This window comes from Lygodium microphyllum, chromosome 25 (genome assembly GCF_053477565.2).
Source record: "Lygodium microphyllum isolate KBCC chromosome 25, Lygodium_microphyllum_v1.1.10, whole genome shotgun sequence".
NCBI lineage: Eukaryota > Viridiplantae > Streptophyta > Polypodiopsida > Schizaeales > Lygodiaceae > Lygodium > Lygodium microphyllum.
Window position 1 is genome coordinate 92,707,606 of NC_141159.1, and position 13,954 is coordinate 92,721,559.

Genomic DNA, 13,954 nt, shown 5'->3' on the forward strand with positions numbered 1-13,954 from the left:
TAGGCTTTACATACATTATGCATTTCTGCAACCTTGAATTTAGGCAATCCTGCAGCAATATTTTGGGCCTGCATTGATTTGAGTCGCTGTACATTAACATGACCAATGCGTTTATGCCATATATCAATATCTGCAACTACAACGGTCCCATGTGCAAACATTGCTGCACTCAATTCAGGCATGTCTGCATCCAATATAAACATTCTGCCCTTTTTCTTTCCTTTTGCTATCAAGCGACCTTTATTTTTCATATCCTCAACAAAGCATCCATGAGGATTAAATCTGACCTGCAAGCCTTGCTCAACCATTTGACCAACAGAAACCAGGTTCTTGGTGATATTCGGGACATGAAATACATCGGACATGTATAATTGTTCATGTGCTGCACCATAAACAAATGCTCATTTCTGTCATCACCCTATCTACTAGAAGATGCATAATTCCCTTGTTGCAATTTTCCATTCATGATGTCATTCTACTTTTTATAGTCTTTAGCCATATGACCCATTTTACCACAGTAGTAGCATTCAACATTGATGTTTGCATTTTGGCCTCTTTGCCATCCACCACGACCTCTTTGGCTCCCCTTGCCTCTAGAGTTACCACGTCCTCCTCCATAGGACTGGTTTTCTTGAGTTTGCTGCATATTCTGATTTCTACCACGGCCTCCAGATCGGCCTCCTCTACCTCTGCCTCTACCTCTTCCAGCATTTGAGTAGAAGATAGTTTCCTTTGAAGTTCCTCCTGAAGAAGATGCACCACCATTTCTCTGCTCCTCAGAAATTAGAAGAGCAATCAACTCCTCAAAATCAGGAAATCTTTCACGGACGGAAATGGATGTTCAAAACTGTGCATAATCCTTTTCTAGACCATTCAAGGTCACGGAAACTAAATCATCATCTTCCACTGGCGACCCAATGGAAGCAAGTGCATCTGCAATCTTCTTCACCTTCATGTGGTAGTCATTGATGCTCATACTTTCTCTTTGCACATTGTGCAACTCTTGCTTAAGCTGCATTTTCTTGGCTTGCATATTTGTGCTATACATTTTTGACAAAGTATCCCATGCCTCCTTTGGCATACTTGCATCCTGAATATGCACAATCATAGAGTTTGAAATACTGATAGATAGCCAGTACATAACTTTTCTGGCTCTCTCATGCCATCCTTTAAATGCCTGCATTTGCTGTTGATTGGGAACATCAGGAAGAACTAGTTATTCATTTCCTGCAACAAATTTCCAATATCCTTTTCCCATAAGGAAATTCGTCATTCTAAACTTCCATGCTTGGAAGGTGTTCTTGTCAAGCTTTTCAGTGACAATCTGTGAAAGAGAATCAGACACCATTACAGAACATTGCAAAAAATTCTGTCACTGTAAAAAAACACAGCTTTAACCTCACAAGGGCAAATCTGCAAAACTGACGAAAGTTGTATTTGACCACACAGTCACTTCGTAGTGACAATTTTGCATCAACAGGCAACAAGGATGATTCTATAACTCCCAATGTCTCTGCACACAGGCATACGATGCAATTTCTATGGTAACTTTTCATCGACCTGTAGAAGAGTGGTCGCACAGCATAAAACAGGGCCTTTTCCTGAGTGCGTGCAGAAAACTTCTGCCTCCAAAACAGGCCCCAAAATGGCCTCAAATAAAAAAAACAGAGCAATCGAGGGCTAAAGCCCTCGCCTGCAGCATATACTGCCCTCTTGCTACACCGCGAAGGGCATCTCAATCTGAGACAATGCACTCTTGCACTTTCCGGCTGTGCTACCTGCAGAGACTTGCTCCCAAAACAGAAAAATGAAAGCAACACCGGTCCTCTTACCAGAACACCACGAACTTGGTTTGCTTTTGTGAGCTCCTTACCACGAACAAGGCTATGATACCATGTCAAGATTGTGGGAGAGAAGGAAGGAGTCTCACTTGTAGCTTTCTTGCTTGCACAATGGGGGAATACACACACAGGTGGAGGTTGAAAATAGTTTTCCTCTTCTTAGTTGTGTAAGCCAAAAGAACTCTTGTATATAGAAATAGAAGAACCCTATATATGGATCTCAAACCAAACTCAATTAACTAAGGTGGTATACTAACTGAACCACGAATTAGAGTAGATAAGGATAGCTGTCATCTAGCTATTATTCATGGGCGGTGTACCAACCGCATCTACAACTAACAAGTCGGTGACATAAATGCACAACGGTCACCCTGGCATATCACGAGTGGAGCTCGATATCTCAACATGGGATTCATGATTTGACTCTGTATGAAAAATTGTATGGGCACAAGCTCGACATTAGTCACCTAAAAGTATTTGGCTTCATTGCCTACATACATGTTCCTGATGAAAAGAGGAAGAAATTAGACCCAAAATCTGTCAAAAGTGTTTTTCTTGGCTATGGATAGGAGAGAAATGCTTACAAATGCTATGATTCGTCCACTCCGGAAACCTTGATTAGCAGGAATGTAGTTTTTGATGAGTTGGCCTCATGGTATAGTAATCCAAATGTAGTGGTCTTTGATGGAACAACCAACCCTATTTATACTAAAAATTATCCTTCAGTTAGTACGTCTATGAGTGGACAGACATGTAATGGTTCATTTACTATTAGTCCTCCTTGGATAGGACAAGTCCGCACTCGTGCTACTGCATCACTGACATGGACATGTCAATGAGGGATAAAGGAAAAGAAAATATGTTTAAAGATGTGACTAGCCCACTTACAACTAGATATGAGTCACCTGGCAGTGACAGTCTTGACAATGAATTGGGCATACCATTAGTTATGATGCTTAGTGCAAGGCAAAGTAGGTATGTGTTGCCTCATGATGAGAGGCAAGCCCATAGTGCAAAGGGAGGGTGGAAAAGTGGAGACATGTCTCCTCTTCTTTGGCCAACAAATATCTTATCATCCAAAGTATATTATCTACATCCATTACTTTTGTTGTCTTAGCTGTACATTTTGGTAAGATCTCTTACAATGATGTTGAGATGATCTGTAAATACATTTATGGAATTTGAATGGTAAGAAACACTCTCACTTAACCCATGGATGATGATGATTGTAGGTAAGGAAGATGGAGGTTGGGTTTAATAAGTCTAGTCGAGAAGGCAAGTAATATAACTTAACTCTCTTTACAAGTTCAATCGAGACCACCAACATTGGATGAATATCAGCCAACACTTAATAGAACTATGCAAATCAAGGGTGCAGTGTGTCTAAATCTCTACTAAGAAGATGTGCTTTGCAACACACAATTGTAGCTCTGAATTCCCTAACATAGGTTATCTAACATTGATTAAATCATAGACATCAATAAAAAAAGATGTCAAATGGGGTGTTGATAAGTCAAAAAAGGAGACTCCTTACTATTACAAATAATTTAGGTATCCCCCTATACATTTGAGGAATCATTTGTCCCAATCATAGAGGAGACAAACTATCCAAAGAAATGCATATAAGGCCTAAGGTCCTAGTTCGGCATCTAGGATTCCATTGCTCATTCCTTTTGGGGATTTAAACAAATTGTGCTACAAGTTATGCTACATTTAAGCTATAAAAAAAAGAAAAGGATGTTAAGGGTTTTACAAAAGATGAAAGAAGATAGCTAAGGATGATATCCTTAGTATTAAGAAATTAAATGTTTGATCACTACTAGTGGAATAAGCATTTGGAAGAGATGCAATGGTAGATAGTCAAAGATAGTTTTGATAAGATAATCCATTATACCTCTTGAACACCCTATGGAAGAAGCTTTTACCTCTATCTAGGATGTCAATAGGGAAGAAGAGGCTCAAGAGATTCTAGTTCTCCACTCAACACCTCTCTTTAAATGTGATATTTATGTAATAGGAAGGAAGAAACAATGGTCCACCTATTTGGGGACTATGTAAACATAAAAACTAGTTTGGAACTCTATCAAGAAATGTTTATATGGATTCGATATTCACAATTCCCTCTCTCAAAACCACTCTCTTTAGTGACGAATATAGATTTGATTAGGAATCCATGAGGCTTGTGAACCTCATGAGAGCATAGATGATAAAGTTTATTCAAAATTTTAGCAGTAAAGTCTTCTTGGATAAGAGACATTTTTCAATACATATGCATGGTATCTCAACCTTCAAAAGTGACGTCATAGTTATGCTCAAGAATCTTACAGCTAAAGCTCATGTTGATAAGTTTTTGTACAATAATTTTAGCAAGACCTAGCTATATAGCAAGCATCTAATATATTGCAAGGATGTCATGTATATCTTTACTATCTTTATTTTTAATATGATACATGCACTATAAAAAAATTGCATGGTCAAGATACCCCAAAAAGTAAAGTTAGATGAAACACTCTAAGACTCTAGCATGGCCTTTCAAGTGTCCAAATCCCACTCTAGAACTTTCAAAGTTATTAATGAGAGAAGAAACAAGTGTGCCAACTAAGGAGTTTAAGTATGTTTCATCATCTCATTTCTTGACAAAACTATAAAAACATCCCACTCCCAATCATTATTGCATTATCAATCCAATGTGAAACCTATTTCTTTCATACGAGCTCTCAATTTAGCTTTGGTTCATCAAACTTTTGGTAAAATTATTCATCTCTTATCTCTTTTAATTCAAACTATAAGTTACACCCTTTCAATTTAGTCTTTGGTAAGAGATGGGAAAATTAATCCAAAACAAGTTCCTTTATCCTCTAACTTTATATTAATGTACTTTTAAGTGCACTTCTAGAAGTGAATATGAATGGTACGATAATGGAAAACCACTCCTATGAAGAAATGCTAATTTCCCCTGATTATAGCTTACTTGATTATGTGAAAATAAGACTTTAAAACCCTTATAGACCATATTCAATATCGGGTAGTATTTAGAGATGTAGTTGATGAGTTATACATTGTGTGATATATTTGTGCATATAAAGATCCAATCCCCAATTAATTACATGGCTAGGATAGCATTAAAAAAATAACTATTGGATGTAACCTTGTAACACTCTAGCATGGCCTCTTGAGTGTCCAAATCCCACTCTACATCCATTATTGAAAGAAAAAGTGCTAATAAATAGGTCAAGTATGTCTCCTCCCTATAATTCTTGTACAAAACTAGAAGGATAACACTCTGTAGTCATTCTTACATTATTGCTCCATAACCAAAACATGTATCTCATATATGAGGCCTTAATTCTAGATGGATCAAAACTTTGCTTAAAGTTTTTTAAAGTCAAGCTTAGTTCCCTACCTTATCTTTTTAACCCGATTGATAAGTCAAACCTCTTTTGATTTATATTTGGTGGAAGATGGATTGTATATGACATGTCTTGCCAAATTAATCCAAAGGAATATATTTATCCTCCATTTCCAAAATGCAACAATGTTTCTCAAGAGCACTTCTATCAATAGTGAGACAATTGATGACCATTATTGCAAAGAAATGTTGCTTTTAACTAGTTATAAGTTGTTATGAATGGAGCATTGCCTATACAATAAGGGTTAGGGTTTAGAGATGCAATTGATGGGTTATAGATACTATGATATACTTGGGTATCCAAATATTGATATCTATTAATTCTAATGAAGTAGAATATCAATCCATCTCAAGAGACATGTATACCATCACTTTTCATACTATTCATCTTTGAAATGTATTTTAAAATTTTGGCACAATAGTATGCATAACCCACTTTGGGGAAGCCTTTGATAGGAGCATTCACTTATTAAAGTAAGAGTAAATTTCCTAGCTTGCTAAGAGAGGATTATCCACTTCAAATGAAAGTAAATTTGTATTCAAAGTAAATTGATTTTTTGATTGTCTCCCAACTATAAGACAATAAACCCTATTTGCAAACTTTTTCCTTTTGAAATATGCATAAGTGCATGTGTATAAATAGTGTCTCGGCATGAATAAAAAAGAGTATAGCTTTAGCACCTTAGAAGTTTTGATTATGCTAAGTTTACTTTTGGTTTGCCTTTTAGACATGATAGGATCAATTGACTTTTTTTTGGTTATAAATGCCATTTTTTCATCTTCCTAGAAAGAATATATTAACTATTAAGGAGAATTTTGCAAAGTCATTGGTTCCAAAGTGTCACTGCAAAGTATTGTGTCTCAAGTTTCAAAGCTTCCTTCTTTTTATAAGAAATTGTTGGGTATACAAGCTAGATCTACTAATCTAAAAGATTTTGTGATGGCAAAAAGAAAACTAATTTGAGTATTTTAATAGTCAATTCTTACCATTGACTATAATTCCAAAATGATAAAGGTATCAAAGTATAATGATGAAACATCTTAGATGGAAGATGTTATTAAAGACATTTTCACACATTCTTTGGCTTCCTTCTTAAGGATTCTTATAGTCGTTTTTGTTGAACCCTAAATAAAACATAAGTATACTCAATTGATCTCTTAACTTTCATGTAAAGAAAGATGGCCTAGACTATTAAACCATTGGATGGTACTCATCAAGTGCATACAATCTTGGTTAAGTTAATCCAAATCACATGCTCTAATCCTAATCAATCAAATGTGAAAAGCATGCTACAGCTTGGATTGAGGTAAGGGATCACAATTTGCCATGCATCAAGTAATACATTGAACTAGTTAATGCTAGCAAGGTTCCACCTTCTTGATCTTGCAAAAACCTTATAAATGGATGTTGTAGTCCTTAAGGATAGGTAAAGTCATGGCAAAGGAAAGAAATCAAGCTATAGTTAATCAGATAAGATTGTGAATATTAGGTTTAATGCTAATGATCTTTCAACATGGGAATAAACTTAAGGAAAATATAATGATGCCCTTCTTTGAGATAGTATTTAGATGATAACTGTGTAACAAAGAAAGCCTCTAAAAGGAAGGAAAATTAGAATGAAGACAAAGCACAAAAGTTGGAAGATGAAGGAAGTACTTGGATCCTTATGTTGAATGAAACCACTACACAAAAAAATTCACATTAATAAAACCCATATTTTGGAATCTTGCATAGCATGGTCTATTTTGTCAATGACGGTAAATTTTTATATGATATTATACTCATAAAAATTGTGCTTGGAATTCCCACATACCTAGACTACAAACACCATGGTATACAAAATCAAGCCATAGCTGTTAGATTTAGGGTTGCATGAATGCAATGGTACACAGTTGGAGAAGAAGAAGCTTGAGAGAGCATAACTCAAAGTGTATTGAGAGATATCAATAGAGAAGTTTTACAAGACTATGTATGCCCTAAAAGTGAATAGGCATATGCAGATGCCAAGGGGAAAAAAAGTCCTAAAGAGGGAAAAAAATGCCCTGATGGTCTTTAATGTATTCACACAAATCACTACAAAAATGTAATAAATCCCTCCAAGAGTGATACAATGAACAAGAGTTGGGACTTGTGTGTAGGAAAGTGCCATGCCCAATGAAGTAGATCCATCCACAAAGGAGAGCAAGCCTAAAGCTTTATAGAAGACTTCAAACTTCTCATAAGGCAAAGCCTTTGTGATGCATCATCAGAAATCCATCCATGCTTAAGGCCCAACACAGCATATTAGAAGCATGCATGGAAGGAAAAGAAGTATGTGGAGAGTCCATCAAAGACTTGGACTATGATCTTATATGATTAGTAAATATTGAGAATTCAATCTTGATGCTTTGTTGAAGCTTCTACCATGACCTAACCTATAGTTTTTATTTGTGACTATTAAAGGGATTACGAAACAATTATTGGAGTTAGTGAAGTTGGAAAAGGGCATGTGATTTAGTTGGCTTGAATATGATAAGACATCAAGCTCTCTAAAGAATTTTCTTTTTGCAAAAAAATTATGAGTATCTAGTTTGCCAAGTCCAAATATTTGTGAAAAGTTGAACATGTGATTAATTGGCTTGAGTATGTTAGAATATCAACATCTCTCAACAAGTATCATCTTCTACCAAAAACAAGTATCTTATTTGCCAAGTCCAAATATGTGTGCCAATGGTGAATCAATGTTATATTGCTAAAGTTTGATTTAGAGAAGCCTATAGACAAGATATCAATATTTTGGTATAATTCTATAGTAATATACAAAAGTGGTACAAATTTATTTTGGTGACTATGGATTTTTTTAGAACTTTCATGAAATTTATTGAAATTTTGTAATTTTTCCATTGATCCAAATTTGTGACTTTAAAGCTTCTTGTTACACTAACTTCTTCTACCTATGTTTTCCAATTTTACTTATGAATTCATTTACTATGAATTCCAATCTTGATACTTTCCATTGGCCACACACTAACTTCTTCTAGCTATGTTTTCCCATTTTACTTCTTGTGAATTCATTAACTATGACTTCCCATCTTTATATAGTGACTATTGTTATCAACAAGAGTTTACTATGGCAATTGCCTTTCCTGGTCTTTTGTTATGCAAAATCTCTTATGATGTTTTACATATCAACCATTGCTAGATGGCATTTCTTTGTATAGATTAATGGTCAATCTTTCAAGTCCTTTGACTTATTCTTAGAGAATAAGTGTTGACTTTGTTGAATATACTAATTCCCTCAAAGAAGATTGGGTTTGAATAATGATATAAATCTACATATGGATGAAAATTAGGGTTAGAGCAAATCCTTAAGGCCATGCATTAACTCAATATATTTTTTCTTAAAGAACAAGTATGAAACTTGTACTCACTTACTTATACGCGAAAATTCCCTCCTGGATCACTTTTTAAATAGTATTTCCAAAAGCAAACTTATTATTAATAGCACATTGATTTTAGGCATCTATTTCATGATCTAAAATAGAGAGAGTATATATTTGTGTGTAAAGAAGGAGGCATCTACTTCATGATCTACTTCATGATTTGTATTACTTGCATGAATGAATGAAAAATTAATCCTCTTACATCTTATACTCATGGTAGTGTGACTAGAGTATTTTCTCTCACAAAAAATAATTGTCTATTTTCCCTTCATTACAATGAGCTACTTTTGTCAACCTATCTACCATCACCACATAGATATTGTTCCACCCCTTCTTATTTTTAGACAAACTAATGATGAAGTCCATAGTGATGTACATCCATTTACCCTAATGATGAAGTCCATAGTGATGTACATCCATTTACCCTATGGAATAGGCAATGGCTATAGTAGACCCCCTAGTTTATATGTGCTATCTTTATTTTGGTAATATGGAATGCGGTTGTAAATGAGTGAGACACACAGGAACCAAGGGTTACATACCCAATCACACTGACCATGGTACAAAAGGTGTAAAAGACCCATTTTAGGGCATCCAAGTATTGTCAAGAGCTAACTCTTCACCTTCCTTTTAGCTTCTATGGTTTCCTCCCTTTCTTTCTCTCTCTTTCTCACTCTTTTTCTCTCCTCTATACAATCTTCTCCTCTCTCTCTTCTCTCTCTTAGGTCTCCTTCATTATAATTGGTATCAGAGTTGTGTGCTTTGATCCTTTCTCTCTCCTCCCTTCAAATCTATTTTCCCCTCTTAGAGCAATGAAAATCCCAATTAGTTCAGGTATACAAAGTATTCTAGGTAGGGATGCCATCTTTCTTGAAGACCACACAAACTATGGTAGGAGGCTTGCACAAATTGAGAGGCAAAGGGGTAAAAATGGCAACTCGTTTTTCACTCATTGTCTAATTTTAAGAGGTACATTGCCAAGAAAGACTCCTAGGACTTAATGAAGGTATTGTTTATAGTTAATTTTTGAAGTGAGTCTTCTTTCTCTTGCCGCAAGTTTTTTTTAGAGCTACCATGGCTATCAAGTCCTAGTAGACCTCAAGATCTCTCTTCCCCCTTATCAAGAACAATAGAAACCTTCAACACTTGATCCCTTGCATCCCCACATCAATTTGACCAACCAATTGGTGGAGTTCTTGCCTTCAAGAACCAACCCCCAATTTATAGTGCGAATTGCGCTAAGCAGCTTGGTCCCCTCCTACTTCTTCTTAGCAACCACTCCCACTTTTGGAGCCCCAGGGCATTAGAGAACTACTTCCTCCCTCTTGATCAACAACTTGACCTCTCCTCTCCAACATTTGAGCTCCCATACCCTGAAAATCCTAGTGCACAAGAGTGGACATTTTTGGATAGCCATTAAAGCTTGGACCAAGCTTTCAAATCCTTCAAACTCTCTTCAATCTCATCCCCCAAGATCTTCTCCACCATTCTTGGCCAAGTTGATTGTGATTGAAGATATGGAGCTCCAAATGCAAAGGTTTATTATGGGCAACCCCATGAAAGCTTTGCCTAAAACTTTCAATTCTTGAAGAGCAAGCACAAGACGAAGCAGGAGAGCCCCCATTAGAAAATTCATCAATTACTTGAAGATTAAAACTCATTGAAGATGTTTTGCTTCCCCAAGCTGGACTAATGGAGGTTTTGGGCTTCATTGATCAATCAAGTCTCATTCATCTACTCTAATCACTAATAAGGTATGCTGATTAGATCTTAATCCGGTCCATTTGCGGAGCTAAATCCTTGTGTTGGAGAGATTTAAGATTGCATGTTGCCTTGTGCTTAGAATCCTTCATTGAATGCATATTGTTCAATTAAATCAATAGCTTGCTTGCCTTCTGCACTTCATAAGAAATACAATTAGTCATGGCAACTTTGTTCATTTGCTTGATGCTTACCCTAACACTTCCCTTGTGGTGTGTGTACTAGTTTGATCATAAAGAGAGTAATAATCCATTGTAAAAGATTAAGTTGGTATCATGTGAGTCACTTGACTACCAAGGTAAGCCTCTGTTCAAGATTTAGAGGGAGAGAGAGACAAAGACATGGAGCTGTAGCAGAGAGTCATGAACTCTCATTGTTCTCTACTCTCATTATTCCATAAAACTTACTTAAGTCTAATCACTCATAACTGAAAACACACTGGGTCACTAATTGATCGTACCACTAATTGTGTTAGAGTCTGACTGACCCAATTATTACAACACACATGGAGAGTGACAACTAAGACGGCAACTATCCAGATAAGGTCGGTCATGTTAGTGATATTGATCACGAGCTTGATTCTCAACACTCCCCCTCAAGTTCAAGCTAATTTTTGTACTCCAAGTAGCTCCGTGAAATGCAAAAACTTCTCTTTACCAAGTGATTTGGTAAAGATATTTGCTACCTAGTCTTCTGTCTTCACATGGAGTAGGTCAATCTTTCTAGCAAGTACCATCTCCCTGATAAAATGGTAATGAACTTCTATGTGTTCGGATCTAGCATGATAGACTAGGTTGCTAGCCAGCATCAAACTATTGAGATTGTCACAATGAAATGTGACTTTGTTGTCCAACTATATACCCAAGTCATGTGGCAGTTTCACAAGTCACAAACTACTTCACATGCCCCTAAGGCTGCACCCCTATATATTGCCTCTATACTAGATAAAGCAACAGTGGGTTGCTTCTTACAACTTCAGCTAATCATACTATTGCCCAAACTGAAAGCATAACCACTGATTGACCTCCTGTCATAGACACAACCAGCCCAATCAGCATCTGTATAACCTGTCAAGTCAAATGATTCCCATGCTCAAAAACATCCCATAATCAGCAGTACCCTTCACGTACTGCATAATCCTCCTAACTACATCTAAGTGTGGCTTACGAGGTTTCTACATAAATTGGCTAATTAGTCCCACTGCATAACTCAAGTCAGGAAGGATATTAGTAAGGTAAATTAGGCTACCCTATACATAGTGACATTCTCGATATCAGTCCCAACATCAACTGCTACAAGTTTGACATGTTGATACAATGGTGTTTCCATGGCTATACACTCCATCATGCCACATTTTGGCAACATATCATGAGCATATTATTTTAGCAAGAGCCATATACCTTGAGGTGTAGACACAACCTCAATCCCGAGAAAGTACTTCTGTTCGCCAAGATCCTTGACTTTGAATTCAACATGTAACATTGCTTTAATTTCAGCAATCCCATGATCATCATCTCTTGTGATGATCAAATCATCAACATAAACCACCAGAAAAGCATAACCATGCTTTGTCTTCTTTGTAAATAGGTTGTGATTTGCATGACCTATCAGAAAACCAAGCTACTACAAATAAGTGCTTATGTGAGCATTCCATGTTGACGGTGCTTGTTTACAAAGCCTTTTTCAAGTTACACACATATGTTGAATAGTCAAGGTGTACATAACCCTCAACATGCTCCACATACACCTCTTCAAGCAAGTCACCATTCAAGAATGCATTTTTGACATCCATCTGCCATAATTTCTAGACCTTAGAAGCCATTAATGCAATGATTGTTCTCATCGTTGCCATCTTGGGAATCGGATTGAAAGCCTCCTCATAATCTAGGCCGTACTATTGTGCATATCCCTTTGCAACCAAGTGAGCCTTATACCTTTCCAACAAACCACCTGACTTTCATTTCACTTTATAAAACCATTTGCATCCAATGGGTACTTTGCCTTCACGAAAATGGACCAATTCCCATGTCTCATTTTTAGCCAATGCTACGTATTTCTCATCCATGGCAGCACACCAATTCTCATCTATAACAGCCTCACTGAACTTCGCAAGCTCTCTATAGCCTAACACTTTAGTCATATATGCATAATGTGTGGATGAATACCCACTGTATGTCAGCCTACCAACTGGTTTTTTACCCTTTCACATGGCAATCCACAACTTTTTCTACTTCACCGTGACTCTTGTGCTCTACCGCACACAAGACATCCCACTGATTCTCATGCAATACAGTCCACATGGCATGTTTCTTATGGCGAGAACAAATGCCTCGCACATTCCATGTGGCTATCTTCATGTGTATCCAAAAAGAAAATCAGGAACGAGGCACCACTTGCCTCGATTTAACCTTTTCTGCTAGAATATCAAGGACACCATCATCCAAAAAATCAGCTAACACGGCAAAAGAGTTCTGACGGCCAGCTTTAGAGGTCGACGGAATATCCACTGTCTTGGGGATGGAGCGAGGATAATGATGATCCCATGGCGTAATCACATTCCCTCGAGTGTCAAAAGCCAACTTAGCAGGTGGGCCCTTTGGACTATCCGTATAAACTTTCCTAGTAGACTGATTACGGGGAGTAGAAGGAACCATAGTATGCGCAACATGCTCTGAAGACAACATTTCTTTCCTGCGCATATACGTGCGCATATAGAAACAATGGAATCTTTATTTATAATTATCACAACACCCATGGCGTGCCCCAATTCCACTCTAAATATTGAAATCTCCCACCTTGCTTAATGAGATTTAAACCCCACTAAAGGAGCCATTGTTGAGGCATTGTTCTAGCTTAAAAGGAATAGTACAATAGAGGTTGAAAGCATAGAAAATTCTTTATGTGTTTATATGAGAGAGTCAACAATTTCTTATTCACCATGATGATGCTAGTGTTGTCATAACAAATAATTGTGCTCCAAATCTATGGACATTGCGAAGTGGGAGTTGTTCGGTTGGTCCATCCTAGATTCTCTTATCAACTTTCCTTAAGTGAGGGTTAATGGTCAAAGAAAATAGCAATGTGGCAAGAAGAATGTCTTCCTTTATAGATTTCCTTAGAGAAAATTATGGTGAGACTATCCCATTGATGCTTACACGAGCAATGACATTGGAGAAAAGTGCCCCACCATTTTCAAGAACTCATGATAAAAAATGTTCATAGGAGAGAGTTGAAGGACTACTAATTGCTCCATACTTATCCTAAAAAAATGTAAATTTCTCCATCTTGTGCTTGATCTTTAGAGTACTAAAGAGGAAAGATATTGGTGCATCCCCATTAGTTCATCCTTTAGTTATTATTTTATATCTTTAACACCCATTGTTTCATTGTGTTGAAGGTAACATTGAATTTCTTGTAGAAGTTGATGGATATATGGATTCCTAGGATTAGCTTGATCAACACACGATAATCTTTCTCAACACATGATTCAATATTCACGGAGTCACTATTTAAGACTAGC

At 36.7% G+C, this 13,954-nt stretch overlaps 1 pseudogene across 1 annotated transcript in view; it reads right to left on the minus strand.

The window, feature by feature from the left end:
• LOC148014504 (uncharacterized) overlaps nt 1-13,088 on the minus strand; it is a 111,468-nt pseudogene extending 98,380 nt beyond the window's left edge. The window contains exon 1 of the transcript XR_015688616.1: nt 12,843-13,088. The product of XR_015688616.1 is annotated as an uncharacterized LOC148014504 (transcript). The remainder of the gene's footprint in view (nt 1-12,842) is intronic.
• Nucleotides 13,089-13,954: the final 866 nt, after the last annotated feature.